Consider the following 10923-nt stretch of genomic DNA (forward strand, 5'->3'; position numbering starts at 1 on the left):
ACAGATGAAATTCAGTTTCATGTCGATAGTAATAACCCAAAGTGCTGTTATGATGTTAAGAGAAGTATTAGTAACCAATGGCTTAGGGAGCTTCAGATTTCCCCCTTTGTCTTTTATCCTCATTTAGAGACTTCAGTCTCTGAAGGTTGAGCTAACTTCTCCTTTCTCTACACCCTGCCCAGGTGGAGAAGCCATTGAGCTCTGCTCAGGTTTGAGTGGGGATAAATTATTTTAATAGATTGCCCAATGCTGGGGGTAACTTAGTAGTGAATGGCATAATCAAAGTTCATTCGAATAGGTCCAGCCTCTCATTGTCATATTCATTCTCTCGTTAATTGTTAACCACAGTTGAATGCCACCCTCAGGAACACTCCTCTTCCAAAGGGCATATAACCTGTGAGCCCATAATTGTCTTTGGTCTAAGAGAGAGACGGACAAATGACTATCCTTTATTAATAAACATGCTGGAATTATTAATAAAATGATTTAATTACCCAGAAATTATGTGTCTTGAACCTTTTAACTGTCACAATCCCCTTGAGGCTATTTATAGTGTACCTATGGTGTATCTCAACTACTCTGCTGCTGGAGCTGCATTGATCAGTGATAAGAACATGATCCTGGAGAGATGGGCTGAATACTTTCAGAGTGTGCTCACCAGCCCATTATCAATCAATGCTGAAGCTATTGACTGTATACTTTAGGTTGAAGTCAATCCCTCTCTAACCAAACTGAAGAAGAGGTTTTTGAAAGCCATTAGGCTCCCCTTGTGTGGCAAAGCACCTGGTGCTGATTCTATTCCAGATGAAATTTACAAGGCAGAGGGTGTGCTGCTCATAGAAAAGCTGACTAAAAATTCCTGGATTATATGGCAAGAGGAGGTTATCTCTCAGGAGTTCAAGGATGCTTCCAGGAAAAGGAAATAGGTTGTCCTGTGACAGAATCCTCCTTCACTTGATCCTTCACCTGAAATTTGGTCATCCATTCAAAAAGCCAGTGTGACTTCAGAAAGGGCTAAGGAATGGTTGATATGGTATTTGCTGCCCAATGACTCCAGGAGCAATGCCGGAAGCAGAACCAAGGTCTGTACACAACATTCATCAATCTGACCAAAACCTTTGATACCATCTGTCATAAGGGCTTGTGGAAGATAATGGCAAAATTTGTTTGTCCAGAGAAGTTCATCAGTATTGTATGCCAGTTTCACGATGGCATGCTTACATGGGTTGTGGATAACGGACAATGCTCTTGCACCTTCTCAGGCAGCAATGTAGTGAAACAGGGCTGTGTGCTTGTTCCCAGGCTTTTCAGCACATTTTCAGGGTTGCTGCTGGATGCCTTCAACAAAGATAAAAATAGCATCAAGGTCAGCTACTGCACTGATGGTCAATTATTTAACTTGAAAAGGCTACAAGCCAAGACTGAAGTGGAGAGAGAATCAGTGCATGACTCAGATTTTTTGTTCTCAGGTTATTGTGCACTCAATGCAGCCTCTAAGGCTGAAATGCAACAGAGTATGGGTCAATTCTCTGCCAACTATGCTAATTTTGGCATGACAATTAACCCCAAAAAAACAAAGGTTCTCCACCAGCCAGCATCATACCATCCATATATGGAACCATCAGTTGCAGCAAATGGAGAAATTTTGAATGCTGTGGGTAAGTTCACTTACCTTGGCAGTATACTTTGCAGGAATGTCCACATAGATGAAGAGGTTGAGGCATGCATTGTCAAAGCTAGTTCATTGTTTAAGAGGCTCTGAAGGTAAGTGTGGGAGAGAACTACTAGGTTGCCTTCTAAACTGAAGGTCTACAGAGTCGTTGTGCTGACCTCAATGTTGTACGCCTGGGAAATCTGAACAGTCTACCAGCACCATGCCAGGAAACAATCACTTCCATTTGATTTGTCTTAAGAAAATTCTGAAGATAACCTGGCAAGAGAAGGTACCAGACACCAAGGTCCTCTCTTGAGCTGAACTGCCAAGCATTCAAACTCTACTACAGAGAGTGCAACATCAATGGGCTGGTCATGTTGTTCAAATGCCAAATATACATTTGCTTAAAAGCCTATTTTACAGAGAACTCACACAAGGCAAAGACTAACTTGGTGGTCAGAAAAAGCAATACAAGGACCCTCTTAAGGTCTCTGTGAGGAACTTTGGAATCTTTTGTGAGACATGGGAGATACTGGCAAAGGACTGTCCAGCATGATGCACCCACATCAAAGAAGGCACTGGGCTCTTTGAGTGAAGCAGAAATACAGTAGCTCAAAAGAAATGTGAGATGCACAAATTTAGAGACATCTCCACTCCAAATGTTCACGTGGGTTATTTGTGCTCAAACTATGGTAGAGCCTTTCAAGAGCTCTCTCTTAACCAGCCACAGGTGGAAAAGATAAATTTCTGTACCCCACTATGTGTGTGTGTATTTTTCCCTCCTTGAATCAGTACAGGTGAGAGTACAGTTCAAGTATTGCTTGCTCCTTTCCCCTCAATTGTTTCCTCCATTTATAAACTGTTCTTCTGTGCCCCATTTATGTGAAATAATTTTCCCCATTCTTCCTTTCCCTTCCCACTCTCTCAGTGAATTCTTCTTTCCCCCCATTCCATTCTTCTTTTGAGATCATTCAAATACAACAGAATTGCACTCTGTCTAATTAGACTTCCTGGTGATTACAAAGTACTGAGGGGTTCCATGTTTTATCTCCCCATGTAGTAATATGTAAATAGCTTAACCTTTGTTAGCCTCTTATGATTTATCATTAATACTTACATTTTTATGCTTCTTTTGATTACTGTGTCCAAATGTCTGAATATCAAAATGTCTACCTAGCTTTGGTCTTTTCATCAGGAATGCCTGAAAGTCCTCTGTTTCATTAAATGTCAATTTTCCACTGTAGGACTATAATCAGTTTGTCTGAGTATATTGTTGTAATCCTAAATTCTTTGCCTTCTATAATATCATATTTCAAGTCCTTCATTCTTTTATCATGGTCACTGCTAAATCTTGTGTGATCCTAACAGTGACTTCATTGTACTTTAACTCTTTTTTTCTGGCTATCTGAAGTATTTTCTCTTTGATCTAGGAGTTCTGGATTTGCACTATAGTGTTCCTTGTCTTCATTTTGGGGTTTCTTTCAGAAGGTGACTGATAAATTCTTTCCATTTCTACCTTGCCCTCTGGTTCTAAGACATCTGGGCAGTTTTCCTTTATAATTACTTTTGACTTTGCTTTATTATTTCTTCATGTCTCATGGAGTCTTTAGCTTCCATTTGGCCAATTCTAATCTTTAAGGAGTTACTTTCTTCAAGAAGATTTTGTACCTCTTTTACCAAACTGTTAATCTCTTTTCATAACTTTCTTGGATAGATCTCATTTCTTTTCCCATTTTTTCCCCTGTAACTATGACTTGGCATTTAAATTCATATTTTTGCTCTTTTTAAAATATTTTTCTTTTAACTCTTCTAGGAATTCTTGCTAGGCTTGTGTTTAATCTGCATTTTTCTTTGAGGCTTTGCTTATAGGTAGAATGATTGCCTTGTTGCAGTAGGGTCCAGTTAAGATTGGATAACATCAATTTGCAGTGACGCCAAGGGAGCATTAGATATTGTGGTAGCAACAACAGCTAACATTTATATAGCACCTATTATGTGCTAGGCACTGGGCTAAGTGCTTTGCAAATACTATTTCATTTGATCCTTACAACAACCCTGGGAGACAGGTGCTATAATCATCCTCACTTTATAGTTGAGGACACTGAGGCAAAAAAGATAAGTGACTTGCCCAGGCTCACACATCTAGTAAGTATCTGAGGACTAATTTGAAATCAGGTCTTCCTGACTTCAGGAAAGTACCTCATTGCCTCAGTAGATGAAAGGAACGTGAGAGAAAGAGGTCCAAGATGAAAAATTTATTCACTATGAAATGTGTATTCCAGAGGACACAATGGAAGGGGCAGGAGGAATTGGAGTGGTTTGTGATGAGGAAGAGGGTTGAGGAAGATAAGAATTAGATAATAAGAAGGGGGATTAGGCATAGTTTATTCCTCCAAGGCCAGTAATTGGTTAATACAAGGATAGGAGAGAAACAAAAGGGGCAGATCAAATGAACATAGAGACAGAGACAGACGGGGGGGGGGGAAGGAGACAGAGAGAGAGAGGAGGGAGAGGGATACAGAAAGAAACAGAGAGAGAGAGAGAGATGGAGATGCAGACAGTGGATGTGCAGTGAAATTCTCACTCTACCTGTCCATTAACATACCATTTGCTCTTTGGGACACAAATATGGTCTCAAACCAGGGGCCTCACTGGCGGCATGAGAAGGGGAAATGAGAAGGGGATAGAGAGAGTTGATCACACTAGCTAGAGTGTACACAGGCTGAATGTTGGCTTTGGGAACCCAACTACATTACTCTTTTAAGTGTTTTCTTGCAAATAATAATCAGAAACCCATGTCAAATGTTGGTTTCCATATTCCAGTCATTCACAGAAGGTCAGTTTTTAGAACCTTTCCAGGGGTCTTAGCCAGGCCAAAGCAAGAGAAACAATATGAATTCTGCAAAGAACTCCAGTGCCTGAAAATCAGGGTCCATCACAAGAGTTACATCCAGGCCTTCCTGTTCACATACAAGAGGGACATTTCCATTGTCATTGTTGCAAATGGGTTTGACCAAGATACTCCAAGACTTTCCACATCCGTTACTATACTGGGAGTTTCACCAAATGTGCAAACTTCCACAATTCACTCTCTAATAATACACTCTGGATAATTGTTGGCTTCTTGAGATTCCAGGGCCTCTACTCTGAGGTATAATTAAAGGGATCACTCAGACCCTTAAGTGGCCTCAGGGAGGCTGAAAATGGATGATGGAGTCATAAGTGGCAGGGAAAGATAGGACACCCCAGGCTAGATTCTGCCCTGTTAGACCTGTGTGGAACAGACAGGAAAAATATATCTGGTGGTCATAATGATCAGGTCCAGGTGCCCTGAGCAGAGACAGTACTATTCTAGGATCAAGGAACTAAGGTCTTTGTGACAAGAAGACATTTGAGTTGTCCCCCCTGTGGACAGTTTAGGCCTCATTTTCTGCAGATCTGGGCAGGGGACAGTTGGAGTAGCAATCCTTCCATTGGGCCAGGAAACACAGTACTGTGGCCTCCACTCATCTTCCAGCCCATATCATTTCAAATGACCAAATGAGATATTTGTACAAGAGAAGCACAGCTCCTGGTAGGTAGTGGGTAATAATAAATGCCTTTTCTTTCCTCTTCCTTTCCTTCTAATCCTCCTTTTCTGGATCTTCATGCAGGTCACACCACTAACCATAGGCATTCCAAAGGACTCTGTCCTGGGTCCTCTTCTCTTCCCTTTATACTATTTTATTTAATGATAATATCAGCCCCCAAGAGTTCAACTATCATATTTATGCAAATGATTTTCAAATCTACTTATCCTTTCTCTTGACCTCCCACATCCCCAAATGCCTATTGGACATTCTGAACTGGATATTTTATAGACATCTTAAATTCAACATTGTCCAAAATTTAACTCATTATCTTTTTAAAAATAGTATTTTATTTTTCCCAAATTACATGTAAAAACAACTTTTTAAGTTCCAAATTCTTTCCCTCTCTCCTCTCACCTTTCCCCGAGACAATAAGCATATAGGTTATGCATCGGCAATCATGTAAAACATTTCCACATTAGTTCATTTTGTGAAAGAAAACTCAAAGAAAGAAAGAGAAAAATTAGTATGTTTTGGTCTGTATTCAGATGCCATCAGCTCTTTCTCTGGAGGTGGACAGCATTTTTCATCATGAATCCTTTGAGATTGTCTTGGATCATTGTATTGCTGAGAACAGGTAAATCATTCATAGTAGATCTTAGTACAATGTTGCTGTTCTCCTGGTTCTGCTCATTTTACTTTGCAGCAGTTCATGTAAATCTTTCCAGGTTTTTCTGAAATCATCCTGCTTGTCACTTCTTACAACACAATATTATTCCATTACATGGAATTGCTCTCCAGAACCATTGGATCAGTTCACAATTCCACCAACAGTACATTAGTGCCCCAGTTTTCCCACAACCCATCCAACATTATCATGTTCCTTTTATATCATATTAGCCAATATGATGCGTGTGAGGTGGTACCTCTGAGTTGTTTTAATTTGCATTTCTTTAATCAAAGTAATTCAGAGCATTTTTCATATGACTCTAAGTAGCTTAGATTTTTTTGTCTTAAAACTGTCTATTCATATCCTTTGGCCATTTATCAGTTGGAGAATGACTGGCATTCTTACAAATTTGACTCAGTTCTCTATATATTTGAGAAACGAAGCCTTTATCAGAGATGCTTGTTATAAATTTTTTCCCAGGTTTCTGCTTTTCTTCAATTTTGGTTGCATTTGGTTTCGTTTGTGCAAAAACTTTTTAATTTTATGTAATCCAAATTATCCATTTTATATCCTGTAATGTTCTCTATATCTTGTTTGATTCTTATCCATAGATCTGGCAGGTGAACTATTCCATGCTTTCCTAATTTGCTTATAGTATCACCCTTCATGTGTAAATCATGTACCCATTTTGACTTTATCTTAGTGTACAATGTGAGATTTTGGTCTATACTCAGTTTCTGCCATACTGTTTCTCCAGTTTTTCCAGCAACTTTTCTCAAATAATGAGTTTTTGTCCCAAAAGCTTGGATCTTCAGGTTTATCAAACATGAAATAACTATGGTCATTCACCACTATTTATTAGCCAAAACCAGATTGTTCTGATGATTACCACTTTAAAATACAGTTTGAGATCTGGTACAGTTATCCTACCTTCCTTCACATTTTTTTTTCATTGATTCCTTTGATATTCTTGACCTTTTGTTTTTCCAGTTTATTTTTTCTAGCATTATAAAATACTTTTTGGTAGTTTGGTATGAATAAGTAGATTAATTTAGGTAGAATTGTCATTTTTATTATACTGACTCTGCCTACCCGTGAGCAATTAATATTTTTCCGATTGTTTAGATCTGACTTTATTTGTGTGAGAAGTGTTTTGTAATTGTGTCCATATAGTTTATATAGTATAAGATAAGTCATTACCTTAATACACACAAACACACACACACACACATACACACACACACACACACACACACACACACACACACACACTCTAAACCCTCTCTCCTTCCTAATTTCTCTTTCACTGTCAGGGACACCAGAATCCTCCAAGTTACCTAGGTTTTCAACCTAGGTTTCATTATCAACTCCTCACTCTTTCTCATCCTTAACATCCAATATGTGGCTGTGTCCTGTAGATTTTATCTTTACAATGTCTCCCCAATAAACCTCCTTCTCCTCCTCAGACACATCCCTCCTTCTGGTGTAGAACTCCATCACCTCATGTCTGGACTATTACAATAGCCTACTGGAGGGGTCTGCCTGACTCTCCCCATTCCAGTCTATTTTCCACTCAATTGTCGAATTTATCTTAAAGTACATGTCTGACCATGTCACCTTTCCCTCCCATTCTATAAATTCCAGTGGTTCCCTAATACCTCCAAGATCATCATTCATAGAATCACCTCAAAATCCTTCCTCTATATCCCCTTCCCAAATGACAGTATTCTTTCTAGATGAGGATTTTTTGAGAGCCAGACTTATAGTGACAAGGGATTTTGTGGCTTCCTAATAATTATGTTTTTGTCTAAGGCATCTGAGACTTGACTTACTCAGAGCTCATCTGGTGCGACCTGAGCCAGAATCCTCTCTGATGTAAGTATGTGTCCAGCTTTGGTTTGAAGTCTCCCCATGAACCCTAATCCACTGATCCTGAGGTGCCCCCTTTGACTCCTGGATAACCTTATGATTAGGCATCCAGCCTAAAACTGTCTCTTCTGAACTTCCCCCATCATTCCTAGTTCTGCTCCCTAGGACCAACCAGTACAAGGTTGGTCCCTCTTCCTTGTGACAGCCCTTCCAATCCCTGAACATGGTGACCAGATCTCCCTTTACCTCTGGTCTTATATTAATGTACTTATTTCTTTATATCACTCTACCTTTACAAAAATAAACCACAGAGAAGTTATAAATAATGCAAAAGGCAGGAACATTAAACATCCTTTATGACCGTAACAGAGTCAATAATAAACAATCAATAAATATTTATTAAGTGCTTACTATGAGCCAGGCACTGTGCTAAGCACTGGGGATACAGATATGATAAAGAAAGGAACTGTCTGCCCTTAAGGAGCTTATAATCCAGTGGGAGATAATAACACATACAAGAAAGCCGAAATTGAGTGAAGGGTTACCAGCTTGTGGGGCCTGGGGGAGAATTCAAAGAAGTCCAAAAAGAGTGCAGCCAGTTAAGAAATGAGATGGTTGAGGAGAAGTCAGTCCCACTCCCCCTCCCTAATAGAGGAGTTTATGACCCTATTGTTCAATCAGAGGGGTACTGATGAGGTATAAGAAACAAAGCTGCTGAGAGGGAGTATGGAATGAATGATGGAATAGTCTGGGAGGAGAAAGGAAGATATGGGACCAAGATGATACTTGAAGGCCTTATTCTTGACAAGAATGGAGGGGCACATCTTATCCTAATGGGAGAAGGCACAGAGAAGTCTAGGGTTCTAAAAAAAACATGAGTTGAGGGTTTTCTCATCACATAGCTTCAAGCTTCTCAGTAAACTAGGATTTGAGACCGTCTCTTGAGGGACAGCAGAAATTGTGAAATGTCTGTCATGAAGAGTAAGTCAGGGAGCCAAGAATCAATAAATAAAAAGCTACAGTCAGGAGTTTAAGGAAGGGAACAAAGTAGAAGGAGCCCTTGGGTTGGAGTCTGAAGACCTGAATTAAGATATTGGCTTGCTTCTTTACAATGTGGAACTTTAGCAAATCACACTGTGATTTTCCAGGAACTCTGTAAAATGAAAGATTTAGACTCTATAGGATGTCTCTTTCACTTCTGAATTTATTCTCCTTTAAAACAGGCTCCCTTTATCCTGCCCTACAGGAAAATAGAAGGGGAAGGGGATAAGAGAAGGAGGGGGTGAAATAGAAGGGAAGGCAGATTAGGGGAAGGGGTATACAGGAAGCTTGCCATCTTGGGGTGGGGGGAGGGATGAGATGGGGAGAAAATTTGGAACTCAATCTCATGGAAGTGAATGTTGAAAACTAAAAATAAATAAAATAAAATAGGCTCCCTTTGGTGACTTCCCCCAGAAGCACTCAGCTGCTTGGTTAGAGAAACAGATGGTGAGAAAGCCTGATCCTGGGGAAGGACTATGTGAGTGAAGAGAAAAGACTGAGGGAAGAAGCTCTACAGAGTCAGAACTGATGTTTGCTCCTGGTCAGCTCTGGGGGAGGGAACGAGAGTTGGAAAGGGATCAATCAGTGGAACAGGTAAAGTACACAACATACAGAAGCCAATGGGTCTGATGCTCTAGGATTCCATAAACACAAAGACACTAGCACTAAGAGAAGGACTCACTACTTGGAGGAAATTATAGAGCAGTATGGAAGAAATTAGATTTAGACACTTTTTACAAGGGTTCCAGATGAACCCATGACCTAGAGATAAAAGGTCATATCACAGACACTTTAGAGAAACATGGAAAAAGCACCTACCAGGTCTATGGATAGAAGAAAAGCTCATGACCAAACAAAGAATAGAGAAGATCACAGAAGATAAAATGGAATGGAAATGATACCTGAACTCATTGAAAGACCAAGGAAGAGGGGGTAAGAAAAGTGATCTCTCTATATACTTATTGAATGAGAGAAAGATCCACCAGAGGAGCATGGAAAAGAGTAGTAAGGCTTATAGGAAGAAAAACAGGAGAAAGGAATGTCCTGGAAGCCAAGAAAGAGTGTCAAATGCTGAAGAGAGAAAGGAGGATTGAGAAAACACCATTAGTTTTAACTTCAAATAGATTGTTAGAAATCTCACAGAAAGCAGTTTCGGTGAGCAGTGAGGTCAGAAACCAGAGAGCAAAGTATCTGAGAAGTGAGTGGTCAGGGAAGGAATGGAGGCAACTAGTGTAGACAATCCTTTCTAGGTGCTTGACTGTGAATGGGAGAAGGGATCTAGAAGGCTGCCTTGATCTATAGCCTTCATATATCATATACTATAGGGGTCAGGTGAAGGGTTGTTAAAGATGGGAAATATGAGGCAGAGCCAAGATGGCAGAGTAAAAGCAGTGACTTGCTTGAGCTCTCCCCCAAACCCCTCCAAATACCTGTAAAAAATGGCTCTAAGAAAATTCTAGAGCAGCAGAACCCACAAAAAGACACAATGAAACAAATTTCCAGCCCAAGATAACCTGGATGGTTGATTGGAAAGTTCTGTTGCACCAGGCTGGGAGAGGAGCACAGTTCAGTATGGGCCTCATAAGCAAAGATAGGGCTTCAGCAAACCTGGAGCAGGCCTCAAGGGACTGAATCAAGAGGAGCTATGGCCGTTTCCAGACTTCTCAATCCACAAATACCAAAGACAACTTAGAAGGTCAGTAAGAAAGGTCTGTCGACCACAGTGAGGGAGGAGCTTGGTCCCAGCCCCAGTTCTGGTACAGCTCTGGGGTGGTGGCTGCTTCTGGAGCTCTGGGCCCCATGGAGGGGATGGTGGGGAAATAAAGTGACTGATCAGAAGGGGATTGCAGGGATCTCTTTGCTGATTCTGAGGCAGGATTCTCTTGCTTTGCCCATGCTTGGATCTGAGTTGCAGTCCTGGGTAGTGGTCCTGGAGCAAGGAGGAGCACTGGTGTGCTGGAAAGGGAATCCTCCTCACAGTTTCAAGGCAGAAAAGAGTCCTTGTGGTCACTCATAGACCAAAGCACAGAAAGAAGTAAACACCTTGCCTTTGATCATACCACCTTGGAACAACTGAATATTTATCGGTCCCTAGAAGTATCTCTGAAAACAGCTACACA

Source organism: Vombatus ursinus, unplaced genomic scaffold (genome assembly GCF_900497805.2).
Source record: "Vombatus ursinus unplaced genomic scaffold, bare-nosed wombat genome assembly UNPS02006874.1, whole genome shotgun sequence".
Taxonomy (NCBI): domain Eukaryota; kingdom Metazoa; phylum Chordata; class Mammalia; order Diprotodontia; family Vombatidae; genus Vombatus; species Vombatus ursinus.